At 36.9% G+C, this 12,850-nt stretch overlaps 1 pseudogene; it reads left to right on the forward strand.

Annotated features, from left to right (window-relative positions):
• Positions 1 to 11,797, forward strand: part of LOC138842298 (B-cell CLL/lymphoma 9 protein-like) — a 32,030-nt pseudogene extending 20,233 nt beyond the window's left edge.
• Positions 11,798 to 12,850: the final 1,053 nt, after the last annotated feature.

Here is a 12,850-nt window from a genome sequence, read left to right on the forward strand (position 1 = left end):
AACCACTTTGCCACCAGGGAAGCCCGACATCTCATTTTTTAAGTAAAAAAATAACTTCATTTTATGTTACATGTTATAAATATGCCCTTTTTGTTTTCTTTTTGTCTTTCATTTATCCTAACGTCATTTCGCATGTACAGGCATACCTTGTTTTATTGGACTTTGTTTTCTCATGCTTCACAGATACTGCATTTTTTACAAATTGAAGGTTTGTGGCAACCCTGCATTGTCAGATGATGGTTAGCATTTGTTTTAGCATGAAATTTTTTTTTTTTTTTTTTTTTTTTTGCGGTACGCGGGCCTCTCACTGCTGTGGCCTCCTCCGTTGTGGAGCACAGGCTCTGGATGTGCAGGCTCAGCGGCCATGGCTCACGGATCCAGCCGCTCTGCAGCATGTGGGATCTTCCCGGACCGGGGCACCAACCCGTGTCCCCTGCATCGGCAGGCGGACTCTCAACCACTGCACCACCAGGGAAGCCCCCAACGAAAGTATTTTTTAATTAAGGTATGTACAATTTAAAGACAGAATGCTATTGCACAGAATGGACTACAGCATACTGTAAACATAAATTATGTATACACTATGAAACCAAAAAATTCCTGTGACTTTTTCCTGATATCTGCTTTACTGCAGTGGTTTGGAACTGAGCTTGCAGTATCTCTGAGGTATGCCTTTATGTACAAACATAATTTTTATGTTGGCCAATCTATTATTTTTCCTTCTTTGGCTTTGCCTTGAATGTGAGGCTTTTAAAAACTTCCCTCTTCCAGTATATACTAGTATATAATAAACAAGTGTTTGTGGTTTTTTTTTTTTTCTTACTGTAAGGGTTTTTTTTGACGTGTGCTGTTAATCTATCTTTAATATATTTTGAGGTATGGTATGATGAAGAGAAAATTATTATTTTTTTAATTAGCCAGTCAGCCTGATAGTATTTATTGAATAATATAACATTATAAGTTAACATTTTCAAAGATAATTTTGATGAGTTTAATTTTTGTTTCTTTGTTTAATTGTAGTCGATTTACAATGTTGTGTTAGTTTCAGGCATACAGCAAAGTGATTCAGTTATACATATTTATGTATATCTTTCAGATTCTTTTCCCTTATAGGTTATTACAAAATATTGATTATAGTTCCCTGTGCTATATAGTAGGTTCTCGTTGGTTATCTACGTTATATATAGTAATGTGTTTATGTTAATCCCAAACAACTCCTAATTTTTCCCTTCCACCCACCTCCTTTCCCCGTTGGTAACCGTAAGTTTTCTATGTCTGTGGGTCTGTTTTTTTCTGGTATATAAATTCATTTGTATTAATTTTTTTTTAATGTTCCACATATAAGCAGTATCATATGATATTTGCCTTTCTCTGTCTAGTTTAATTCACTTAGTATGATAATCTCTAGGTCCATCCATGTTGCTGTAAATGGCATTATTTCATTCTTTTTTATGACTAATACTCCATTGTATAAATACACCACATCTTCTTTAACCATTCATCTGTTGATGGACATCTAGGTTGTCTCCATGTCTTGGCTATTGTAAATAGTCCTGCAGTGAACATTGGAGTGCATGTATCTTTTCAAATTATAGCTTTCTCCAGATATATGCCTAGCAGTAGGATTGCAGGATCATATGGTAACTCTATTTTTAGTTTTTTTAAGGAACCTCCATACTGTTCTCTATAGTGGCTGTACCAGTTTACATTCCCACCAACAGTGTAAGAGGGTCGCTTTTTCTCCACACCCTCTCCAGCATTGCCTGTAGATTTTTTCAATGATGGCCGTTCTGACTGGTGTGAGGTGATACCTCATTGTAGTTTTGATTTGCATTTCTCTAATAATTAGCGATGTTGAGCATCTTTTTATGTGCCTTTTGACCATTTGTATGTCTTCTTTGGAGAAATGTCTATTTAGATCTTCTGCCCATTTTTGGATTGGGTTGTTTGTTTTTTTGATATTGAGCTGTATTGGCTGTTTATATATTTGGAGATTAATCCCCTGTTGGTTGCATCATTTGCAAATATTTTCTCCCATTCTGTATGTTGTCTTTATGTTGATTTATGGTTTCCTTTGCTGTGCAAAAGCTTTTAAGTTTAATTAAGTCCCATTTGTTTATTTTTGTTTTTATTTCCATTACTCAAAAAGTATTGCTGCGATTTATGTCAAAGAATGTTCTGCCTTTGTTTTCCTCTAGTTTTATGATATCTGGTCTTAATTTAGGTCTTTAATACATTTTGAGTTTATTTTTGTGTATTGTGTTAGGGAATGTTCAAATTTCACTCTTTTACATGTAGCTGTCCAGTTTTCCCAGCACCACTTATTGAAGAGACTGTTTTTCCTCCATTGTATATTCTTGCCTGCTTTGTCATAGATTTAATTGACCATAGTTGTGTGGGTTTATTTCTGGGCTTTCTATCCTGTTCCATTGATCTTTATTTCTGTTTTTGTGTCAGTACCGTACTCTTTTGATGACCATAGCTTTGTAATATAGTCTGAAGTCAGGGAGCCTGATTCCTCCAGCTCTGTTTTTCTTTCTCAAGATTGCTTTGGCTATTCAGGGTCTTTTGTGTTTCCATACAAATTGAAAAAAATTTTGTTCTAATACTGTGAAAAATGCCAGTGGTAGTTTGATAGGGATTGCATTGAATCTATAAATTGCCTTGGGTAGTATAGTCATTTTGTCAATACTGATTCTTCCAATATAAGAACATGGTATATCTCTCCATCTGTTTGTATCATCTTTGATTTCTTTCATCAGTGTCTTTCTTATAGTTTTTAGAGTACAGTTCTTTTGCCTCCTTAGGTACATTTATTCCTAGATATTTTATTCTTTTTGATGTGACGGTAAGTGGGATTGTTTCCTTAATTCTCTTCCTGATCTGTCATTGTTCGTGTGTAGAAATGCGACTGATTTCTGTGTATTAATGTTGTATCCTGAAACTTTACCAAATTCATTAATGATCTCCAGTAGTTTCCTGGTAGCATCTTTAGGATTTTCTATGTATAGTATCATGTTATCTGCAAAAAGTGATAGTTTTACTTCTTCTTTTCCAATTTGGATCCCTTTAACTTTTATTTTTTCTTCTCTGATTGCTGTGGCTAGGACTTCCAAAACTATGTTGTATAGAAGTGGTAAAAGTGGACATCCTTGTCCTGTTCCTGACCTTAGAGGAAATGCTTTCAGCTTTTTTCACCATTGAGTGTTAGCTGTAGGTTTGTCATATGTGGCCTTTATTATGTTGAGGTATGTCCCCTCTATGCCCACTTTCTAGAGAGTTCTTCCCATATATGGATGTTGAATTTTATCAAAAGCTTTTCCTGCATCTGTTGAGATGATCATATGGTTTTTATTCTCCAGTCTGTTAATGTGGTGTATCACACTGATTGATTTGTGGATATTTGAAAATTCCTTGCATCCCTGGGATAAATCCCACTTGATCATGGTGTATAATCCTTTTAATGTATTGTTGGATTTGGTTTGCTAATATTTTGTTGAGGACTTTTGCATCTATGTTCATCAGCAATATTGGCCTGTAATTTTCCTTTTTTGTGGTATCTTTGTCCAGTTTTGGTATCAGGGTGATGATGGTTTCATAGAATGAATTTGGAAGTGTTTCTTCCTCTGCAATTTTTTGTAATAGTTTCAGAAAGATAGGTGTTAAATCTTCTCTAAATGTTTGGTAGAATTCACCTATGAAGCCATCTGGTCCTGGACTTTTGTTTGTTGGGTTTTTTTAAATCACACATTCAATTTCAGTACTTGTAATTAGTCTGTTCATATTTCTAAAGGCAAGAAATCATCCACACACAAATATGACCTCTAAACCAATAATCATAAGAGGAGGAGAGTAAGGATATTTGAAATGTATTTGAAATTAAGTGATCATCAACTTAAAACAATTACCTGTCTATATAAACTGCCATATCAAAATGTCATGGTAACTGCAAACCAAATATCTATATAAATATTCACAAAAAAAGAAAAGAGAATCTAAACGTAACACTAAAGATAGTCATCAAATTACATGAGAAGAGAACAAAAGAAAAAAAAAGGGAAAAAAAGACCTACAAAAACAAATCCAAAACAATTAACAAAATGGCAATAAGAACATATATATATCGATAATTACCCTAAATGTAAACAGATTAAATGCTCCAACCAAAATACAGAGACTGACTGAATGGATACCAAAACAAGACCTGTATATATGCTGTTTACAAGAGACCCACTTCCGATCTAGAGACACATACAGACTGAAAGTAAAGGGCTGCAACAAGGTATTCAATGCACATGGAAATCAAAAGAAAGCTGGAATAGCAATACTCATATCAGACAAAATAGACTTTAAAATAAAGACTATTACAAGAGACAAAGAAGGACACTATATAATGATCAAGGGATCAATCCAAGAATAAGATAGAACAATTGTAAATATATATGCACCCAACATAGGAGCACCTCAATACATAAGGCAAATGTTAACAGACATAAAGGAGAAATTGACAGTAACACAGTAATAGTGGGGGACTTTAACACTCCACTTACATCAACGGACGGATCATCCAGACAGAAAGTCATAGATCATAAGGAATCATAGAATCATATGGAAATGCAGGACTTAAATGACACATTAGATCAGATGGACTTAATTGCTATTTATAGAGCATTCCATCTGAAAGCAGCAGAATACACATTCTTTTCAAGTGCACATGAAACATCTATCTATCCAGGATAGATCTCATGCTGTGCCACAAAGCAAGACTTGGTAAATTAAAAAAAATTGAAATTGGGGCTTCCCTGGGGGTCCAGTGGTTAAGACTTTGCCTTCCAATGCAGGTGGTGTGGGTTCAGTCCCTGTAGGGGAGCTAAGATCCCACATGCCTTGTGGCCAAAAAACCAAAACGTAAAACAGAAGCAATATTGTAACAAATTCAATAAAGACTTTAAAAAAAATTAAAATTTTTAAAAAAAGAAAAGAAAATTGAAATCATATCAAGCATCTTTTCCAACCACAACACTATGAGATTAGAAATCAACCCAAGAAAACAGCTGCAAAAAATACAAACAATATGGCTAAACAGTATGCTATTAAACAACCAATGGATCACTGAAGAAATCAAAGAGGAAATCAGAAAATACCTAGAGACAAATTAACAGGAAAACACAACAATCCAAAACCTATGGGACACAGCAAAAGCAGTTCTAAGAGGGAAGTTTATAGCGATACAAGCTTACCTCAGGAAACAAGGAAAATCTCAAATAAACAACATAATATTACACCTAAATCAACTAGAGAAAAAAGAACAAAGCCCACAGTTAGTAGAAGGAAAGAAATCATAAAGATCAGAGCAGAAATAAATAAAATAAAGACTAAGGAAACAATTGAAAAGATCAATGAAACTAAAAGCTTGTTCTTTGAAAAGATAAACAAAATTGATAAGCCTTTAGCCAAACTCATCAAGAATGAAAGGGAGAGGGTTCAAATCAACATAATTAGAAATGAAAAAGTTACACCCAACACCACAGAAATACAAAGGACCATAATAAGAGACTACTACAGGAAACTATATGCCAATAAAATGGACAACCTAGAAGAAATGGACAAATTCTTAGAAAGGTACAATCTCCCAAGATTGAACCAGGAAGAACTAGAACTAGAACTAGAACTAGAACAAGACAAGCTTAAATTTTTAAATAACACTTTTCTTATTTTAAAAGTAACATATGGCCATGTTAGAAAGACTTTGAAAAAACAAAAAAAGTAGAAAATTATAATTATTATAAATTACATAAGCTATAAGTAATTATTTTACTTTTTAAATAGGAATAATCTGGTAGTTATATTTGAATTACATAGAAAGAAAAGAAATTGAGTTGAAATTTTAAAAGCTGCTAAACTTCAGCCAAAAGTTCTCTGAAGCTAGAGCAAAACTAGAACTGTTGGTTCCTAAAAATTCATTATAAATTAAAAAGAGGTTATGAAATCTTTAAGATATTGGGGTTATTTTTTTAAGCTACATGTTTCTTACATGGGAATAAGTTTAAATTTTCCAGAAGATAAAATTTAGTCGTTTCTAAAAAATATTCACAAGTAAAAATCCGAAAATATCCTTTATGTAAGCCCTTTTATTTTTATAAAAGAAAAACAAATTTTAAGATGCAAACATATTTTTGAATGATTTTCCATAAATGATTAAAAGGGAAAGAATGTTCTGTGAACAAATATGCTGTCAAAGTGACAACTCACTTTCAGGAAAAATACAAATTCATCACAACAAAATAATTCTAGCTGTTTTGCTATTGGCCCAAGTACATTACCTATGAATTCTGAGTGACATTGGTCATCTCCTCACTCCTGAATTACTCAGCCTGCGGGGTTGTAGCTTAGTGTTTCAGACAGTACTTTTCCTTGGACATCATTTGCTAAATCTCATGCTGTGTTTGGGTGATTTTTGTGTATGTATTTCTTCTAATTGCCTTTCTTTGTTCTTATTTATCAGAAGACATGTATGTCTTTACTTTATCAATACTCTATTGTACTTCTAAATTGTATAAGTGTGTAATGACACTTGTTTTCTTATTGAAGATATTCTTCCTGTAGCCTTGTTTGCTCTAATATGTATCAACTTCTGTGAGTCAGCTGCCTAGCTGTCATAGTAGGATTTCTTGCATTCACTTCTTCATTGCACTGTGTGCTATATCTTATGTTCTGAATGTCTGTCTTTCTTCTATCATGTTTTACAACAGTTTCATTGATATATAATTCACATATCATACAATTCACCCATTCAATGATGTTTATTATGGTCACATATATGGTCACATATTATGGTCATATGGTCACATGATGCAACCATCACCACAATCAATTTTAGAAGATTTTCATCACCACAAAAGAAACTTCATACCCATTAGTAGTCATTCCCCATTTCTTCCCACCCACCCCCCACCCCAGCCCTAGGTAACCACTAATCTATATTCTGTCTCTATATATTTGCTTATTTTGCATATTTGATTTGAATAGAATCATACACTTTGTGACTTTTTGCATCTGGTATCTTTCACTTGACAATGTTTTCAAGGTTCATCCATGTTGTAGCATGTATCAATACTTCACAATTTTTTATTGCCAAATAATATCCTATTATATAGATATACCATATTTTATTTATCCGTTCATCGGTTGATAGAAATTTGAGTTGTTTCCACTTTTTTGCCTATTATGGATAACGTTACTATGAATATTCATGTACAAGCTTTTGTGTGAACATATATTTTCATTTTTCTTGGGTATATACCTAGGAGTAGGATTGGTGGAGCATATGGTAAGTCTGGGTATATCTATGTTTAATCTTTAAGGAACTGTCACTGTTTTGCAAAGTGGCTATATCATGTAAAAATCCCACCAGCAGTGTATAAGATTTCCAGTTTCTCCACATCCTCATCAAAACCTATGATCTATCTTTTTTATTATAGCCATCCCAGTAGGTATACAGTGGTATTACATTGTTATTTTGATTTGCATTTTCCTGATGGCTAATCTTTTATTACTGTTTAATTTTGCTAAAGTGTAGCCAGAAGTAATTTTTTTTAGAAAAATACTTTTATGGGCCAAAATGCCCTTTTATGGGGTGGGGTCATATTTTGCAGTTTATTCTAATCTAATTCATGTATTTAAGCCACTTGAGACGTCTTCTTAATTACTTAACACCCTCCCTATGGAATGAATATTTTCAAATTCACTTTTATTTGCTCTTTTTGTTTTTCTGTAGACTTGTAGTCACATAGGAAATGTTTCATGTGTTCACAGGAAAAGCATAGAGTGCATAAAAGTGGCATTAGAACATTATAAATTTCTTTTTTAAATTCCTATTTGTGTTTTTGGGCCAAGATGAAGACACACTTACTAAAAGGTGACTGGCAATTGAAAAACAAATGTGTGGGTCCTGGAGTATTCTAGAAGCTCAAGAAAAGAGACTCCCCCCCAAAAAAAAAGCCTAGTGTTTGCCTCTTACATAACAATTTCTATTTCTAGAAGCTATATAAAAAAGATAGAACTTCATAATTGAACAGTAATTTAAATACATTATTGACCAAGATTTCTCCTATTTGTAGTGGTTGAGGCATGGGCATTTCTAAAGTGGTCAGTTTATCGGGGCTGCTGCCTATGGTCAAAGTCCGAGTGTACATGTCTAGGTATCACGTATGATCCTGGGTTGCACAAAGACACGTACATGCTACAGCAGGAAAAATTTAAAAAGCTTCTGATCTAGGCTGCCCCCCCTTATTTATAGATGCAGAAATCGAGGTCTAGAAAGATTCAAGTCTTAAAGCTTGTTTGTAGAAAGAGGAGGCTTGAATGCAGGTCCTTTGACTCTTCAACCACTGCTCTTTGAACTAGCCAGTGTTTAAGGTAGTGAAACACTTCCCATTTAATATACCTACACACAAACATCCACTCAGCTTCACAAAAATCTCCCTTGAAATGCTGAGGCCCATTCATTGACTCCAAGTTAAAACATCCTCTTCATCAGAACAATGTAAGATTTAAGTGTCACTTGATGTTGCTTTGTTATTCATTTTTGCTTCTAGTTATTCATATTTAAAAACCTATCTCAACCGAGAATTTTTTGGGTTTTTGTTCCTCTGTATGATGCAAATATTTAGTTTTATCCATTGCATTCTCCTGGGGACAACTACCATTACCTGTTATTTCCCAGTTAATGCATCTTTGTTGAGGACTTACTCTCTGCCTAGAACCCTGGCAAGCACTCTCCTGGGTGGATGCTCTCTGGGGAGTGTTGACAGGCAAAATAAAGGTCTTCACCCTTTGTGCCCATCACCACGTTTTGCCCTCTGTCTTCTTTATCTTTCAATATTATTCCTCGCGACCCCTGAACCACCAGTGAAACCATTCACTACTGCCCAAGTATCCATGTCTATTTTTCCCTCAACCATTTCCCTTTCCACACAAAGTGGATGACCAGGTGCATTGCCCCAAACTCTGCCCACTAGCAGGATTTTTCCTCACTGTCCTTTCCCTGGATCATCCCTGAGTAAGACTGTACTACAATAACAGTCCATTTTCATGTGTGCCCACATTTGAACTGACTCATCTCTGAATAATCTCAGTCTTTTTCTTCCTCCTTCAGCTGGTCTGAAGGACTCCCATGTGGTCATAGATGTAAGCTGAGAGAGAGAAGCCAGTTAAATAGTGGTTGATGACATGGCAATCTTGACCAGTTGATTGTGCAGCTTACTTGTCTCTGTGGCCTTGCTCATCTCTGATCCTAGATGTACCATTTCCATCTTACGATTGCTTTTGAGACTGCATGATCTATGGCTTGGTAAGCAAAACCTATCTATAACGGACAGCTGTGGCTTCATAGTCACTTCATGGTCTGGTTAGAAGCTCAGTCTTTACCAGGGCCCGGTAGCATAGCAGGAGCTGTATTTTGAATGGTGTATGTGGTTCTAGACTTTAGATGGCAGGGCCTTGCTCCAGAACCGTAATGGTCTACATTGTGATTTCCCTGTAAGGGCTGGCGATGAGCTCCACAGAATATTTCTTTTTGATACCAGTGCCTCTAGTACCATAGCATCTGCTGGATTTTGTGGTCCAGGGTACAGGGATGATTATCCCATGGACTGCATTTGCTACTTTATTTTCCAGTTAATGCTCTCAGCCTTAGTGTCACTTAGTAAATGGATTGGAGCAGTATTCCCAGGTGTGAAATATGCTGCCTCTGGAACCTGTGTTTCCTTCATAGTGACAGAAGAAGCAAGATGGAACAATCTGTCCCTTAGAGGAATGTCTAAGCATGCCCTGGACCTCTGGACACTTAAAAACCTCACTGATGTAGAGGAAACTCAAATCTTTATAGAGTTTACCTCGCACTCTCAGGAACAAAGGTATTTTGCAATAGCCTTCAAGTCCAATTAACATGCCATGTATTCAGTGAACCAACGTGATATTCTGTGGAATATCCAGATGGTTCTGGTCCCTTCATACCACACTATGACAGAGGGTTAGAGAATTGATGGAGCCCTGAGGCAAGATCTTAAATATTGTCGTTCCTGCATGAATGGGAATTGCTTCTGATCCTCCTTCTTTGATAAGGTTGGAAAAGAAGTCATCTGCCCAATTATGTTCCTGAGGATATGTCGATCTGTTTGAGTAGAAATACCACAACTGACATAGCATCTTCAGTTAGGGCTAATGCTTGGCTGAATTAGTGGAAGTCCAGTATCATCAGTGGGAATCCATCTGCTTTTTGTAGAGGCCAGACTGGTAAATTCAATGGAGAAGCGAAGGTGACCATCCTCTAGGTCTTTAAGGGTAACACTAACCTCTTACAATCTACTCAGGATGCAAAACTCTTTTTGATTCACTCTCTTGGATAGAGGAAGGGGCAGTTTCATAAACTTCTACTTTGCCTCACCCACTATAATAGCTATTTCACCACAGGCCAAGGAACCAATGTAGGGTTTCTGCCAACTTCTAAGCATGACCATCCATGCTGAAGGGTCCACCAACTGGACCCTCTGAGCCAAACATGGGACATGATCCCGTTTATTACCTGGCAGTCAGATGCCAGCTCTCTAACAGGGACTATGATGATGCTTTAAGTCCTAGGCTAGCAACAGTAACACAGAACATTTCCCAAGGAGTTCTCAGAATGTCTGGTTATCCCCTTTCCTCAGTGTGTTGTTACCCAAGGTAGATGTTGTTCCATTCCAGTTGGGAGACTCATTCCTGTACACTCTTGCTATTGATACTGCAGGGTCCTTTCTGATCAGAACATGGCTTCCATTTCTGTCAGTGAGTTCAAATCTGAGATATAGGCCCAAGTTTAGAAATTGATGTTGGTGAAGCAGACTGATTGGGATTGAGTATTCAACCTTCTCTGAGCTCTACTATCCTGATAATTAAGTTCTGGGCCTGGTTCTCGGATTTTTCTGTCCTCAGTTATTAGAAATGAGTCTCTTTCTATGCTGCCAGTAAGACCCTCTGACTTTCACATTTTGTCTTATGTTGGGGATTAATCTTCCTCAGCAATTTGCTGTCTTTATCCTAATACATAGCACAAGAGCAGCCATCCAATTTCATAATCTCCATGATTTCTACTTCCCCCATACTTCTCAAACTCTCCTCAGATCTTGCACCAACCAGTGCACTCTTTTTAGCTGGTATCTCATTCCAGTTTGCCACTGGTAATAGCATTAATAACTGCACCAGTACTACCCACACACACTGGGGGCTCTGAGTCCTCAGCCTGTCACTAGTGATGGGGTTCTCATTGGCAGCTGGCTGGCAAATAATCTAGCTCAAAAATTCCAGTTTAGAGGCTGCTTCCTAGGACCACTTTTGGTATCAACTCTCTTTTGTCAATTCCCCAGAAAATAGACTCAGAGATAAAGATTTGTATGCAAGAAGTTTGCAGGGGAAATGAGAGAAGTAAGACTGTGAGAAGGAGAAATTGAACTCCAATGTAGTTGCAATAGAGGACTTAGCAGGTCTCTCTGGGATCTATGGCACTGTGATGATATGTCAGGGATTTCCCAAATTCAGGCTAGGAGGTCGCCAGAACCAGTCACTGGATTCTGGCCGCCTCCAGGGAAGGTATGTTAACTTGGGTGAGTCAGGTCGCTTTGTCCACAAGCAAATACTGTATGGAGCTGAGACAGCTGCGAGCCATCAGCAGCCAACATTTCTGGCAACTGAGGTGATGAGTACCTTGGTCCTGAAGAGGGCATCTGAATGGTACAGGACAGTATACACTACATCGTGATCCAACTATAAAGATCCCAATGAATGCTACTGCAATTTTAGTCTTCTGTTGCATTTTAAGATTGCAAAATTTATTTTAAAAATCACCGAAAGACAGGGCTTCCCTGGTGGCGCAGTGGTTGAGAGTCCGCCTGCCGATGCGGGGGACACGGGTTCGTGCCCTGGTCCAGGAGGATCCCATGTGCCGCAGAGCGGCTGGGCCCGTGAGCCATGGCCGCTGAGCCTGCGTGTCCAGAGCCTGTGCTCCACAACGGGAGAGGCCACAGCAGTGAGAGGCCTGCGTACCGCAAAAAAAAAAAAAAAAAAAACAATCAGTGAAAGACAAAGAACCAGAAATCTAATGGAGCAAGAAAATATCCTGCTGGGACAGTATAAGCAAAATCTTTGTTTAGGGATAAGTCACATTTCTTCTGTTTTATCTAAGAATTATCCCAGGCTTTTGAAAAGGGAAGCATGTGTTTGAAATATTAAATAAACTATCTGCAGGCTGTGAGGGTAAAGGCTACTAGAAAGTGCTAGAGATTTTGGGGGGTTAATTGTGCACTCCTCTAGTTATTCTTCAACAGAAGTTCCAGTTGTACTTGTCAAAGGTATAAAGTTTCTTTGAATGATGAAATCTTCTTTTCCCTTCGCTTCTGCTTTCCCCTTCAGTTCTCCCTGCTCCATCAGCATTTATCTCTGTGTGAGTCTATTAAGATGCTTTCTAGGGTGGACACAGAAAAATTAAGAGCCTATCAAGAAATTATAAGGAATAAATAATAAACTTTAAATTTATTCATTTAAATAAATAAATAAACTTTATTTACTTATTTAAATTTATTTTATTTATTTTTTAAAATTTTTGGCTGCATTGGGTCTTGGTTGCTGCGCGTGGGCTTTCTCTAGTTGCGGCGAGCGGGGGCTACTCTTTGTTGTGGTGCGCAGCCTTCTCATTGCGGTGGCTTCTCTTGTTGTGGAGCACAGGCTCTAGGCATGCGGACTTCAGTAGTTGTGGCGTGGGCTTTAAGTAGTTCCTTAAACAGATGATTAAGGAAGTTGAGAATTTAGATTTTAC

This window comes from Globicephala melas, chromosome 3 (genome assembly GCF_963455315.2).
Source record: "Globicephala melas chromosome 3, mGloMel1.2, whole genome shotgun sequence".
Classification (NCBI taxonomy): domain Eukaryota; kingdom Metazoa; phylum Chordata; class Mammalia; order Artiodactyla; family Delphinidae; genus Globicephala; species Globicephala melas.